Below are 12489 nucleotides of genomic sequence, written 5' to 3' on the forward strand. Positions count from 1 at the left end.
CATCTTCCAAAATTGTACTAAATGCTTTCTCTGAGAATTACTTTGAACAGTTAGTTCATGAGCCCACACGAATTGCAAATGGTTGCGAAAACTCACTTGACCTCTTAGCCATAAATAATCCTGATCTAATAGACAGCGTCATGATGCATACAGGAATTAGTGAACACGAGGTCATTGTAGCCAGGCTCAAAACCATATCAACCACACCCATTAAAAATAAAGGCAAAATATATCTGTTTAAAACAGCAGATAAAAATTTGCTTGATGCCTCCCTAAGAGAGAGTTTCCATTCCTTCCAAGCTAATTATGTACATATACACCAGATATGGCTCAAATTCAAAGATACAGTATCGACAGCAATAGATAGATTCATACTGCATAAGTTAATAAGAGATGAGTCTGATCCACCATGGTACACAAAACAAGTCGGAACACTGTTGCAGAAGCAACGAAAATGCACGCCAAATTCAGAAGAACGCAAAATCCTCAAGACTGGCTAAGTTTCACAGAAGCTCAAAATTTAGTGCATACGTCAATGTGAGATGCTTTTAATAGTTTCCACAATGAAACATTGTCTCAAAATATGGTAGAAAACCCAGAGAGATTCTGGTCGTATGTAAAGTACACCAGTGACAAAAAACAGTCAGTACCGTCACTGCACGATTGCGATGGAAATGTTACCGATGATGGTGCCACTAAAGTGGAGTTACTAAATACAGTTTTCTGTAATTCCTTCATGAAAGAAGATGAAGTAAATATTTCAGAATTCGAAACAAGAACAGCTGTTACCATGAGTGACATAAAATTAGATTATCTTAGATGTTGCAAAACAACTCAAATTACTTAAGAAAGGCAAGTCTTCTGGTCCAGATGGTATACCAATGAGGTTCCTTTCAGAGTATGCAGACTCAATAGTGCCTTTCTTAGCAATTACATGATTGATGAAAGGTCTGTTCCTAATGACTGGAAAGTAGCACAAGTCATAGCAATATTCAGGAACGGAAATAGGAGTGACCCATTGAATTACAGACTCATATCACTGACCTCAATTTGCAGTAGGATTTTGGATCGTATACTGTACTCGAACATTATGAATCACCTTGAAGAAAATGACTTATTGATACAGAACCAACACGGATTCAGAAGATATTGTTCTTCTGCAACACAGCTAACTCTTTATTCCCATGAAGTAATGAGTGCTGTCAACAGTGTCGTCCTAACCGCCATCTGCTTCACGTCTGCTGTGCAGTGAGCTACCTTAATTTAAGTATTAACTGTATTTTTCATACTTGTCACTTCTTCTTCCGTGTGTCGTTGCTTTTAGGAAGCTTTAATTGTCGAGTACTATTAATAGTGTTCCATAGATTTCGTGTTTGTTTTGAATACAGTCAGAGTGAGTCCCTTTAGTCAACCATAGTGCCAGTGGTGCTAGTGTTTGTTTTCAATACAATCCAGAGACAAGTAGTGCTGTTTTCATTGTTTTCTACAAGAAGTGGCTAGCAATCACAGTTTAGTCAATAATCAGCCGCCTTTAGTGAATTAGCAGTCTAGTTAAAAGTTGATTAACTCTCTTCATTAAATTGATGCCTTAGGATGGATAGGATGTGTGACTGCTGTGTACGGACGTAGGAGGAGATGGCCACTGTTTGCAAACAGCTGAACATGTTGATGGCCGCGGTCAGCCGTTTTCAGGCAGCTGCCTCGGAGTGTAGCGGCAGTGGGGAGTCTGGTGCATCGCAAGGTACACCCCAGGTGTTACATGCTTCACCCATTGCCCCTGCTGTCAAGACATCTTCGCGGGTACCGGGCGTGGTTGGGCCACCCTCTCCCCAAGGGGAGTGGCGGGTTCAGCAGCGTTCGCGGTGCAAGGGGCGGAGGGTAAATGTGGAGGTTGGCTGTGTGGCATCGCCCGCTCTGCCTTTGAGTGGACATGTGGCTGCTCCTTCAGCATGGTCCAAGCAGGCACACGGGGGGAGGGGTTTACTAGTTATTGGGAGCTCCAACGTTAGGCGGGTGATGGAGCCCCTTAGGGAAATAGCGGAAAGGTCGAGGAAGAAGGCCAGTGTTAACTCTGTCTGCTTGCCGGGGGGTCTCATCTGAGATGTGGAGGAGGCCCTACCGGTGGCGATAGAGAGCACTAGGTGCACCACCCCCTGCGGGTTCGGGGGTTAGAATAGGCCTGCGGTATTCCTGCCTGTCGTAAGAGGCGACTAAAAGGAGTCTCAAACTTTTTGGCCTTATATGATGGTCCCCTGTTGGGTTTGACCTCCATCTCTCAAAATTTTCCGAAGAGCGAGCCAATTGGGGAAGGGCGCCTTACTTGGTGCATTGTGTCCATCTTGCGATCAGACCTTTCGTCAGCTTATACACCGTTGAATTGCAGTCCTGTCCGCTCTCCATCTCTTGGGCATGACTGTTTTTGCGTGCAGATTACACCTTGCACTGTGCAGTGCCTCTTTCTGCAGCGACGGCGACCGTGGACCACATGTTACCTAACATTCCGCACGGTAGCCAGTCCGTTGTGGTGGGGCTGCCATGTACCCTATTGGTTGTAGCCCCCTGACAACACAGGGATCACTCTACTGCTGCCTGCGCCGTTAACTCCCCACGTATGCCAAGGAATAGATGCCTATCCTTCTGGGGTATCAGGACTCCCGGCAACGGCCATCCTGCCAGGTGGCTCTTGCCGTGGCTGGGTGGCGCCCGTGGGGAGTGCCCTTGGTTGGAGTAGGTGGCATCAGGGCGGATGTCCTGCAATGAAGCGTGGTACTTCGTCTCTCGCTGGTGGCCAGCCACCAGCAGTCTCTAAGCGTTCTCGGGCTCAGTTTAACGCTCAGAAGTACAATCCGAAAACGTTCCCCTCCCTGGCCACACCGTGGGAGGAACGTAAGTCTCAGGATGGCAGTAGCAGTTACTCGCCCCACTTCTTAGTTTGTACGAGGGCTGATGGGGAGTCTTTTCTCTCCACAAAGCCTCAGTTCTTCGTCGAGCATTTAGAGGACAAGTTTGGGGAGGTGGAGGGCTTGTCAAAAATGTGCTCTGGGTCAGTTCTGATACAAACGGCATCCTCTGCCCAGTCACGATGGTTACTCGCTTGTGACAAGTTGGGGGATGTTGCCGTTATGATCACACCCCATAAGAATTTAAATATGGTCCAGGGAGTTATTTACCATAGGGATCTTCTTTTGCAGTCTGATGAAGAGCTGCGCGCCAATTTAGAGCGCCGAGGTGTACATTTCGTCCGGCGCGTTCATCGGGGTCCGAAGGAAAATCAGATTGCTACCGGTACCTTCATCTTGGCCTTCGAAGGGGATACATTACCGGAAAAGGACAAGGTGATGGTCTACCGATGTGACGATAAGCCCTATCTCCCTCCCCCGATGCGGTGCTTTAAGTGCTGGAAGTTCGGCCATATGTCTTCTCGAGCACTTCCAGCCTCACGTGTCAAGATTGCGGACGCCCATCACATCCCAATACTCCATGTGCCCCACCTCCCATCTGTGTCAACTGCGGGGAGCACCATTCACCTTGCTCGCCAGACTGCCGAATTTTCCAGAAAGAGCATAAAATCATGGAATACAAGACCCTTGACCGACTAACCTATACTGAGGCCAAAAGGAAATACGACCGACTCCAACCTGTGAGAATGACATCTTCCTACACTGCTGCTACAACGCCTGTGCTAGCCCCGTCTGTTTCTCCAATTGTGGCCGAATCGACAAGTAGTACAACTCCTCCTGCCGTCTCGCCAGTGGGGGGCTCTACCCACCGGGCTGCTCCTGCACCACTTACCTCAGGAGCAACACCATCCCACCCATCGGGGACGTCTGTCCCCACTTCTAAGCCGGAGAAGTGTCCAACTTCTTCGGCTTCTCACGCTCGCAAGGGGTCCCGTGGGTCCCTCCCTTCCCAGGTTTCCGCCAGCGAGAAGGCTGACGACCGACGGTGGCATAAGTGCCCGCAATCCGCTGGTCGTAGGGCTTCACGATCCTCCTCCGTCCCAGAGACTGAATCGGTGAAGCCCTCCCAGCCGGTGCGACCCAAGGAACGGCGTGAGAAACCCAAGAAGAGCTCTCAGCCCAAGGAACTCGCGGTGGCAGCCATCCCACCGCAACCTTCCAGCTCTGCGTCTTAGGATGTGGTGGAGATTCTGGCGTCCGCTGAGGACCTCAATCTCACCGGTCCATCAGACACCATGGAAAGCACTATCATAGGTGCTAAATCGGAGGCAGCAGGTGACCCAGCGGCGTAATCTCCCTTCCCAGTCCCAGCACGCCTTTATCAGTCATGGACAACACCATCCTCCAGTGGAACTGCAGCGGTTTCTCCCACCATCTAGCTGAGCTCCGCCAACTTATCAGCCTTCACCCCCTCCTCTGCATTGCTCTGCAGGAAACTTGGTTTCCGGCAATGCGAACCCCTACCCTCCGTTGCTACCGGGGTTATTATAAGATCCGGGCAGCTTATGAAAGGGTGTCTGGTGGCGTCTGCATATATGTCCTGAACTCTTTTTCACAGCGAGTCTGTACCTCTCCAAACACCTTTAGAGGCTGTCGCTGTTTGGGTGTGGATGCCACAGGCTGTTACCATCTGCGGTCTTTACCTTCCACCAGATGGTGATGTCGCGCAGCATGTCTTGGCTGCTCTGATAGCCCAATTGCCGCCACCTTTCTTGTTACTGGGCGACTTTAACGCCCATACCCATCTGTGGGGTGGGTCTGTGGCAACAGGTTGAGGCGCCATCGTTGAGCATTTATTGGCGCAGCTCGATCTCTCGATATTAAATGATGGTGCCTTCACACACTTCAGTGTGGCGCATGGCACGTACTTCGCCATTGACCTTTCCATCTGTAGCCCTAGCCTCTTACCGTCTGTCCAATGGAGAGTGCATGACGACCTGTGTGGTAGTGACCACAGCGTCAGTCTTCTGGGCACCCTAGCAGATGGGCTCTGAATAAGGCTGACTGGGACTTGTTCTCCTCCACTGCCGCTATTGAGCCTCTCTCTAACGATGACATTGATGCAGTGGTTCAATCGGTCACCACTGGCATCGTTACTGCCGCCGAATCTGCCATTCCCCATTCTTCTGGGTCCCCTCGGCGGCGGACTGTGCCTTGGTGGTCGTCTGAGATCGCTGAAGTGATTAAAGCTCGCCGGCGGGCACTCCAGCGTTACAAGCGACATCCCTCAATCCAACACCTTATCGCCTTCAAACAGCTGTGTGTGCGAGCCCGCCGCATTATCCGCCAACGCAAGCAGGAATGCTGGGAGCGGTATGTGTCCACCATTGGCCTCCATGTCACTCCATCGCAGGTCTGGGCCAAGATTCGCCGCCTCTATGGCTATCGGACCCCTGTCAGCGTCCATGCGCTCTCACTGAATGGAGCAGTTGGTACTGACTCCGACGTCATTGCAAACCGCTTAGCAGAGCACTTTGCTCTGAATTCCACTTCTGCCAACTACCCCTTGGGCTTCCGCTCCATTAAAGAGCGGATAGAACGTCGGAGTCTTTCTTTTCGCACCCACCATTCTGAATTGTACAATGTTCCATTCAGTGAGTGGGAATTCCGCAGTGCCCTCGCCGCTTGTCCTGATACCGCTCCTGGCCCAGATAGCATCCACTCTCAGATGCTGAAACACCTTTCGGTGGACTGCCAGCGACGCCTCCTCGACCTTTACAACCGCATTTGGGTCGAGGGTGAGTTCCGTCACAATGGTGGGAAAGTCTTGTCCCCATTCTGAAACTGGGGAAGAACCCTTTGAAGGTGGACAGCTACCATCCCATTAGCCTCACCAACGTTCTTTGCAAGTTGCTTCAATGGATGGTGAGCCGGCGCTAGAATTGGGTACTGGAGTCTCGGGGCCTTCTGGCTCCGTCTCAGGGTGGGTTCCGTAAAGGCCGCTCCGCCGCCGACAATCTGGTGAGCCTGGAGTCGGCCATCTGTACTGCCTCTGCCCGCCGTCAGCATCTCGTCGCTGTCTTTTTCGACATGCGGAAGGTGTATGATACAACATGGCGTCATCACATCCTTTCTACGCTTTATGGATGGGGCCTTCGGGGCCCTCTGCCGATCTACACTCCTGGAAATGGAAAAAAGAACACATTGACACCGGTGTGTCAGACCCACCATACTTGCTCCGGACACTGCGAGAGGGCTGTACAAGCAATGATCACACGCACGGCACAGCGGACACACCAGGAACCGCGGTGTTGGCTGTCGAATGGCGCTAGCTGCGCAGCATTTGTGCACCGCCGCCGTCAGTGTCAGCCAGTTTGCCGTGGCATACAGAGCTCCATCGCAGTCTTTAACACTGGTAGCATGCCACGACAGCGTGGACGTGAACCGTATGTGCAGATGACGGACTTTGAGCCAGGGCATATAGTGGGCATGCGGGAGACCGGGTGGACGTACCGCCGAATTGCTCAACATGTGGGGTGTGAGGTCTCCACAGTACATCGATGTTGTCGCCAGTGGTCGGCCTGGGACCGGACCTCAGCGACGCACGGATGCACGCCAAGACCGTAGGATCCTACCCAGTGCCGTAGGGGACCGCACCGCCACTTCCCAGCAAATTAGGGACACTGTTGCTCCTGGGGTATCGGCGAGGACCATTCGCAACCGTCTCCATGAAGCTGGGCTACGGTCCCGCACACCGTTAGGCCGTCTTCCGCTCACGCCCCAACATCGTGCAGCCCGCTTCCAGTGGTATCGCGACAGGCATGAATGGGGGGACGAATGGAGACGTGTCGTCTTCAGCAATGAGAGTCGCTTCTGCCTTGGTGCCAATGATGGTCGTATGCGTGTTTGGCGCCGTGCAGGTGAGCGCCACAATCAGGACTACATACGACCGAGGCACATAGGGCCAACACCCGACATCATGGTGTGGGGAGCGATCTCCTACACTGGCAGTACACCTCTGGTGATTGTCGAGGGGACACTGAATAGTGCACGGTACATCCAAACTGTCATCGAACCAATCGTTCTACCATTCCTAGACCGGCAAGGGAATTTGCTGTTCCAACAGGACAATGCACGTCCGCATGTATCCCGTGCCACCCAACGTGCTCTAGAAGGTGTAAGTCAACTACCCTGGCCAGCAAGATCTCCGGATCTGTCCCCCATTGAGCATGTTTGGGACTGGATGAAGCGTCGTCTCACGCGGTCTGCACGTCCAGCACGAACGCTGGTCCAACTGAGGCGCCAGGTGGAAATGGCATGGCAAGCCGTTCCACAGGACTACATCCAGCATCTCTACGATCGTCTCCATGGGAGAATAGCAGCCTGCATTGCTGCGAAAGGTGGATATACACTGTACTAGTGCCGACATTGTGCATGCTCTGTTGCCTGTGTCTATGTGCCTGTGGTTCTGTCAGTGTGATCATGTGATGTATCTGACCCCAGGAATGTGTCAATAAAGTTTCCCCTTCCTGGGACAATGAATTCACGGTGTTCTTATTTCAATTTCCAGGAGTGTATATCTGCAATTTTCTGTCGTATCGTACCTTCCGCGTGCGCGTCGCGGCCTCATATAGTTCCTCCCAAGTCCAGCAGAACGGTGTGCCACAGGGTTCTGTTCTAAGTGTCTGTCTGTTTTTAATAGCTATTAACGGGCTCGCTGCGGCCGCTTCCCTGTATGCTGACGACTTCTGCCTTTACTACAGCTCTATTGGCATTGCAGCTGCTGAACGTCAGCTACAGGGCGCAATCCGCAAGGCGCAGTCTTGGGCTGTAGCGCACGGTTTTCAGTTTTCGGCAGCCAAGACCAGCGTTATGCATTTCTGCCGGCGACGCACTGTTCACCCGGAGCCGCGGCTTTATCTCGACGGTGAGCTTCTTACAGTTGTGGAGTCACATAGGTTTTTGGGGGTGGTTTTTGATGCCCGGTTGACTTGGCTGCCTCATATTCGGCAGCTTAAACAGGCGTGTTGGCGGCATCTAAATGCTCTGCGATGCCTGAGCCACACCAGGTGGGGCGTTGACCGATCTACTCTCCTACGGCTTTACCAGGCGTTAATCCAGTCCCGCCATGATTATGGGAGTCTGGCTTATGGCTCAGCATCCCCATCTGCGTTGCAGCTGCTGGACCCAATCCTCCACAGCAGGATACGCCTTGCCACTGGTGCCTTCCGGACCAGCCCTGTGGACAGCATACTTGTGGAGGCAGGTGTCCTTCCACTGCGGATACGACGCCAACAATTACTGGCTGCTTATGCTGCCCATGTTTTTAGCTTGCCCGGGCATCCAAATTATCGTGTCCTGTTCCCGCAGTCCATCGTCCATCTGCCAGAACGTCGGCCCAGGTCAGGTTGTCCGATCGCCGTACACATCAAACAGCTTCTCTACGGGCTTGGGTGTTTCCCTGTACCACCTCCTTTCCGGGCCCCTCTGCGTACACCCCCATGGCGTGTGCCTTGCCCCTGCCTTCGGCTCGACTTGGCACAGGGCCCGAAGGACTCAGTCCCTCCGGTGGCCTTCCAACGCCGCTTTTATTCCATCCTGGCCACGTATCACGGCTCTGGCGTTGTCTATACCGACAGTTTGATGGTTGCTGGTCGTGTCGGTTATGCACTAACTCTAGTGGACCATTCTGAACAACGTTCATTGCCGGCTGGCTGCAGTGTTTACACTACTGAGCTGGTCACCATCTTTTGCGCCCTAGAGTATATCCGCTCCTGCTCAGGTGAGTCCTTCGTTATCTGTAGTGATTCCTTGAGCGGTTTACGAGCTCTCGAGTGGTGTTCCCTCGTTCTCGTCTGGTGATGGCTATCCAGGAGTCCCTGCATACTCTTGCCCGTTGCGGCAGATCTGTGGTCTTTGTTTGGACCCCGGGCCATGTTGGGATACCCGGAAATGAAACTGTTGACCGCCTGGCGAAAGAGGCCACTAGTGCACCATCTCTGGAGATTGGCCTCCTGGCGACTGATTTGCGGGCACTATTACGCCGCAAAGTTTTCGATTTATGGGACACTGATTGGCGCAACCTGCCCGTGCCAAACAAACTCCACCGTATCAAGGAGACGACTACTGTGTGGCGGTCATCCATGCGAGCTAACCGCAGGGAATCAGTCGTCCTTTGTTGGCTCCGCATTGGCCACACCCGACTCACGCACAGTTATTTACTGTGTCGTGAGGATCCCCCTCTTTGTTGTTATGGGGCGTCCTTGACAGTGGTCCATATTCTGGTGGAGTGCGCCCTTTTATCTGTGCTCAGGCAGACTTTTGCGCTGCCTGATATGCTCTCTGCACTTTTATCTGACGACTCTTCCATAGCGGACATAGTTCTGTGTTATATTCGGGCAGGGGGATTTTATCGCTTAATGTAAGTGTGTGAGTTTTTGTGTCGATTCTGGCCTATGGCCTACGATTTGTCAGATTTGTTTTTTTTTCATGTGTTTCTCGGTGGTTGGCTTTTCCCTTTTTGTTTGTATGGTCGGCCAACCACCATCACACTCTTTGTGCTTTTAGTTCGTCTTGTCTGGTCTTTGTCTACGTTTCTCTTGTTCTGTGTCGTCTGTCTTATCGTCTGTTGATCGTTTTTATTCTCTGTGGGTGTTTTTAGTATTTGGAAAAAGGGACCGATGACCGTAGCAGTTTGGTCCCTTTAACCCCCACAAACCAACCAACCAACCAACTAGGTGCACCCAACTGCAAATTGTTGCGCATGTCGGCACCAATGACTCCTGCCGTCTGGGTTCAGAGGTCATCCTCAGTTCGTGCAGGCGGTTGGCGGACTTGGTGAAGGTGGAAAGCCTCGCTCGCGGGGTGGAATCAGAGCAAACTATTTGTAGTATCGTTCCCAGAACCGATTTCTCGACCTCCGCTATCGGATGGAGAAATGTAGGTCCCCCTGAATAGGTCAGGCGTGCACTACACGCCGGAAGCGGCTACAAGGGTAGCGGAGTACGTGTGGAGTGCACATGGGGTTTTTTTTAGGTTAGAGAATTCCCTCCCTAGGCCTGACAAGACGCCTCCTGGGATGGGGAAAGGTAGGAGTAGGCAAAATGCAACAGGGAATAACAATAGTAATGTGCTAATAGTAAACTGCAGGAGCGTCTATAGAAAGGTCCCAGAACTGCTCTCATCAATAAACGGTCACAACACCCATATAGTACTAGGGACAGAAAGTTGGCTGAAACCAGACGTAAACAGCAATGAAATCCTAAACTCAGATTGAATGTATACCGCAGAGACAGGCTGGACAGTGAAGGGGGAGGGCGTGTTTATAGCAATAAGAAGTGCAAAGTATCGAAGGAAATTGACGGAGATCCAAAATGTGAAATGATTTGGGTGAAGGTCACGGTTAAAGCAGGCTCAAACATGGTAACTGGATGTCTCTATAGGCCCCCTGGCTCAGCAGCTGTTGTGGCTGAGCACCTGAAGGATAATTTGGAAAATCTTTTGAGTAGATTTCCCCACCATGTTATAGTTCTGGGTGGAGATTCTAATTTGCTGGATATAGACTGGGAGACTCAAACGTTCATAACGGGTGGCAGGGACAAAGAATCCAATGAAATTTTTTAAAGTGCTTTATCTGAAAACTACCTTGAGCAGTTAAACAGAGAACCGACTCGTGGCGATAACATATTAGACCTTCTGGTGACAAACAGACCCGAACTATTTGAAACAATTAACGCAGAACAGGGAATCAGTGACCATAAAGCGGTTACGGTATCGATGATTTCAAGCATAAATAGAAATATTAAAAGAGATAGAAAGATTTTTCTGTTTAGCAAAAGTGACAATAAGCAGATTTCAGAGTACCTGATGGCTCAACACAAAAGTTTTGTCTCAAGTGCAGATAGTGTTGAGGATCAGTGGATAAAGTTCAAAACCATCGTACAATATGCGTTAGATGAGTATGTGCCAAGCAAGATCGTAAGAGATGGAAAAGAGTCACCGTGATACAACAACCGAGTTAGAAAACTGCTGCGGAAGCAAAGGGAACTTAACAGCAAACATAAACATAGCCAAAGCCTTGCAGACAAACAAAAATTACGTGAAGCGAAATGAAGTGTGAGGGGGGCTATGCAAGAGGCGTTCAATGAATTCGAAAGTAAAGTTATATGTACTATGTCAAAGCGGTAGATGGATCAAAACAAAATGTCCAGACACTCTGTGATCAAAATGGTACTGAAACAGAGAATAACAGACTAAAGGCCGAAATACTTAATGTATTTTTCCAAAGCTGTTTCACAGAGGAATACTGCACTGTAGTTCCTTCTCTAGATTGTCGCACAGATGACAAAATGGTAGATATTGAAATAGACGACAGAGGGATAGAGAAACAATTAAAATCGCTCAAAAGAGGAAAGGCCGTTGGACCTGATGGGATACCAGTTCGATTTTACACAGAATACGCGAAGGAACTTGCTCCCCTTCTTGCAGCAGTGTACCGTAGGTCTCTAGAAGAGCGTAGCGTTCTAAAGGATTGGAAAAGGGCACAGGTCACCCCCGTTTTCAAGAAGGGATGTTGAACAGATGACAATTGGCACTAAACAAATAAAAGTGCGAGGTCATCCACATGGGTACTAAAAGAAATCTGATAAATTTAGGGTATATCATAAATCTAAGGGCTGTCAATTTGACTAAATAGCTAGGAATTACAATTACAAGACCACATAGATAATATTGTGGGGAAGGCGAAACAGAGACAGCGCTTTGTTGGCAGAACACTTAGAAGATGCAACAAACCCACTAAAGAGACAGCCTACATTACCACTTGTCCGTCCTCTGCTAGAATATTGCTGCACAGTGTGGGATCCTTACCAGGTAGGATTGACAGAGGACATTGAAAAAGTGCAAAGAAGGGCAGCTCGTTTTGTGTTATCGCGCAAAAAGGGTGAGAATGTCACTGATTTGATACACGAGTTGGGGTGGCCATCACTGAAACAAAGGCGGTTTTCTTTGCGGCGAGATCTATTTACGAAATTTCAATCACCAACTTTCTCTTGCGAATGCAAAAATATTTTGTTGACACCCACCTACGTAGAGAGAAATGATCATTGTAATAAAATAAGAGAAATCAGCGCTCAAACAGAAAGATCTAGGTGTTCCTTTTTCCCATGCACCACTCGGGAAGAGTGGAATGGTAGAGAAGTAGTATGAAAATGGTTAGATGAACCCTCTGCCAGGCACTTAAGTGTGAATTGCAGAGTAATCATGTAGATGTAGATGAACTATTGCATGGAGACACACATTTTTCCTGAAACGAAGTGCAAGGAAAATCTCTCCTGGTCCTGAATGAGGTGATCTCCAGTCCAAGCATTGTATAAGGTGAATACTGAGACATAATTCACACTGCTGCTAGCAGTTGTGGATAGGTGCAGTTCTTGTGCAAATTCAGGAAGGTGCTGAAAAGGTGATGGCTTCTGCTTCCAGAGTACTTTCAAAGCCCAAGATGAACTACTCTACAACTGAGAAAGAGTGCTTTGCAGTTGTTTTGAAGTTCAACAAGTTCCACTCTTATTTAATTGGCAAACCATCCACC

The 12489-nt window shown here is 49.9% G+C and overlaps 1 protein-coding gene across 1 annotated transcript in view; it reads left to right on the forward strand.

Moving 5' to 3' along the window:
* Nucleotides 1-12489, forward strand: part of LOC126267591 (arf-GAP with Rho-GAP domain, ANK repeat and PH domain-containing protein 2) — a 152988-nt gene that overhangs the window by 49921 nt on the left and 90578 nt on the right. The gene's annotated exons all lie outside the window — the stretch shown is intronic.

This window comes from Schistocerca gregaria, chromosome 4 (assembly GCF_023897955.1).
Source record: "Schistocerca gregaria isolate iqSchGreg1 chromosome 4, iqSchGreg1.2, whole genome shotgun sequence".
NCBI classification, from domain to species: domain Eukaryota; kingdom Metazoa; phylum Arthropoda; class Insecta; order Orthoptera; family Acrididae; genus Schistocerca; species Schistocerca gregaria.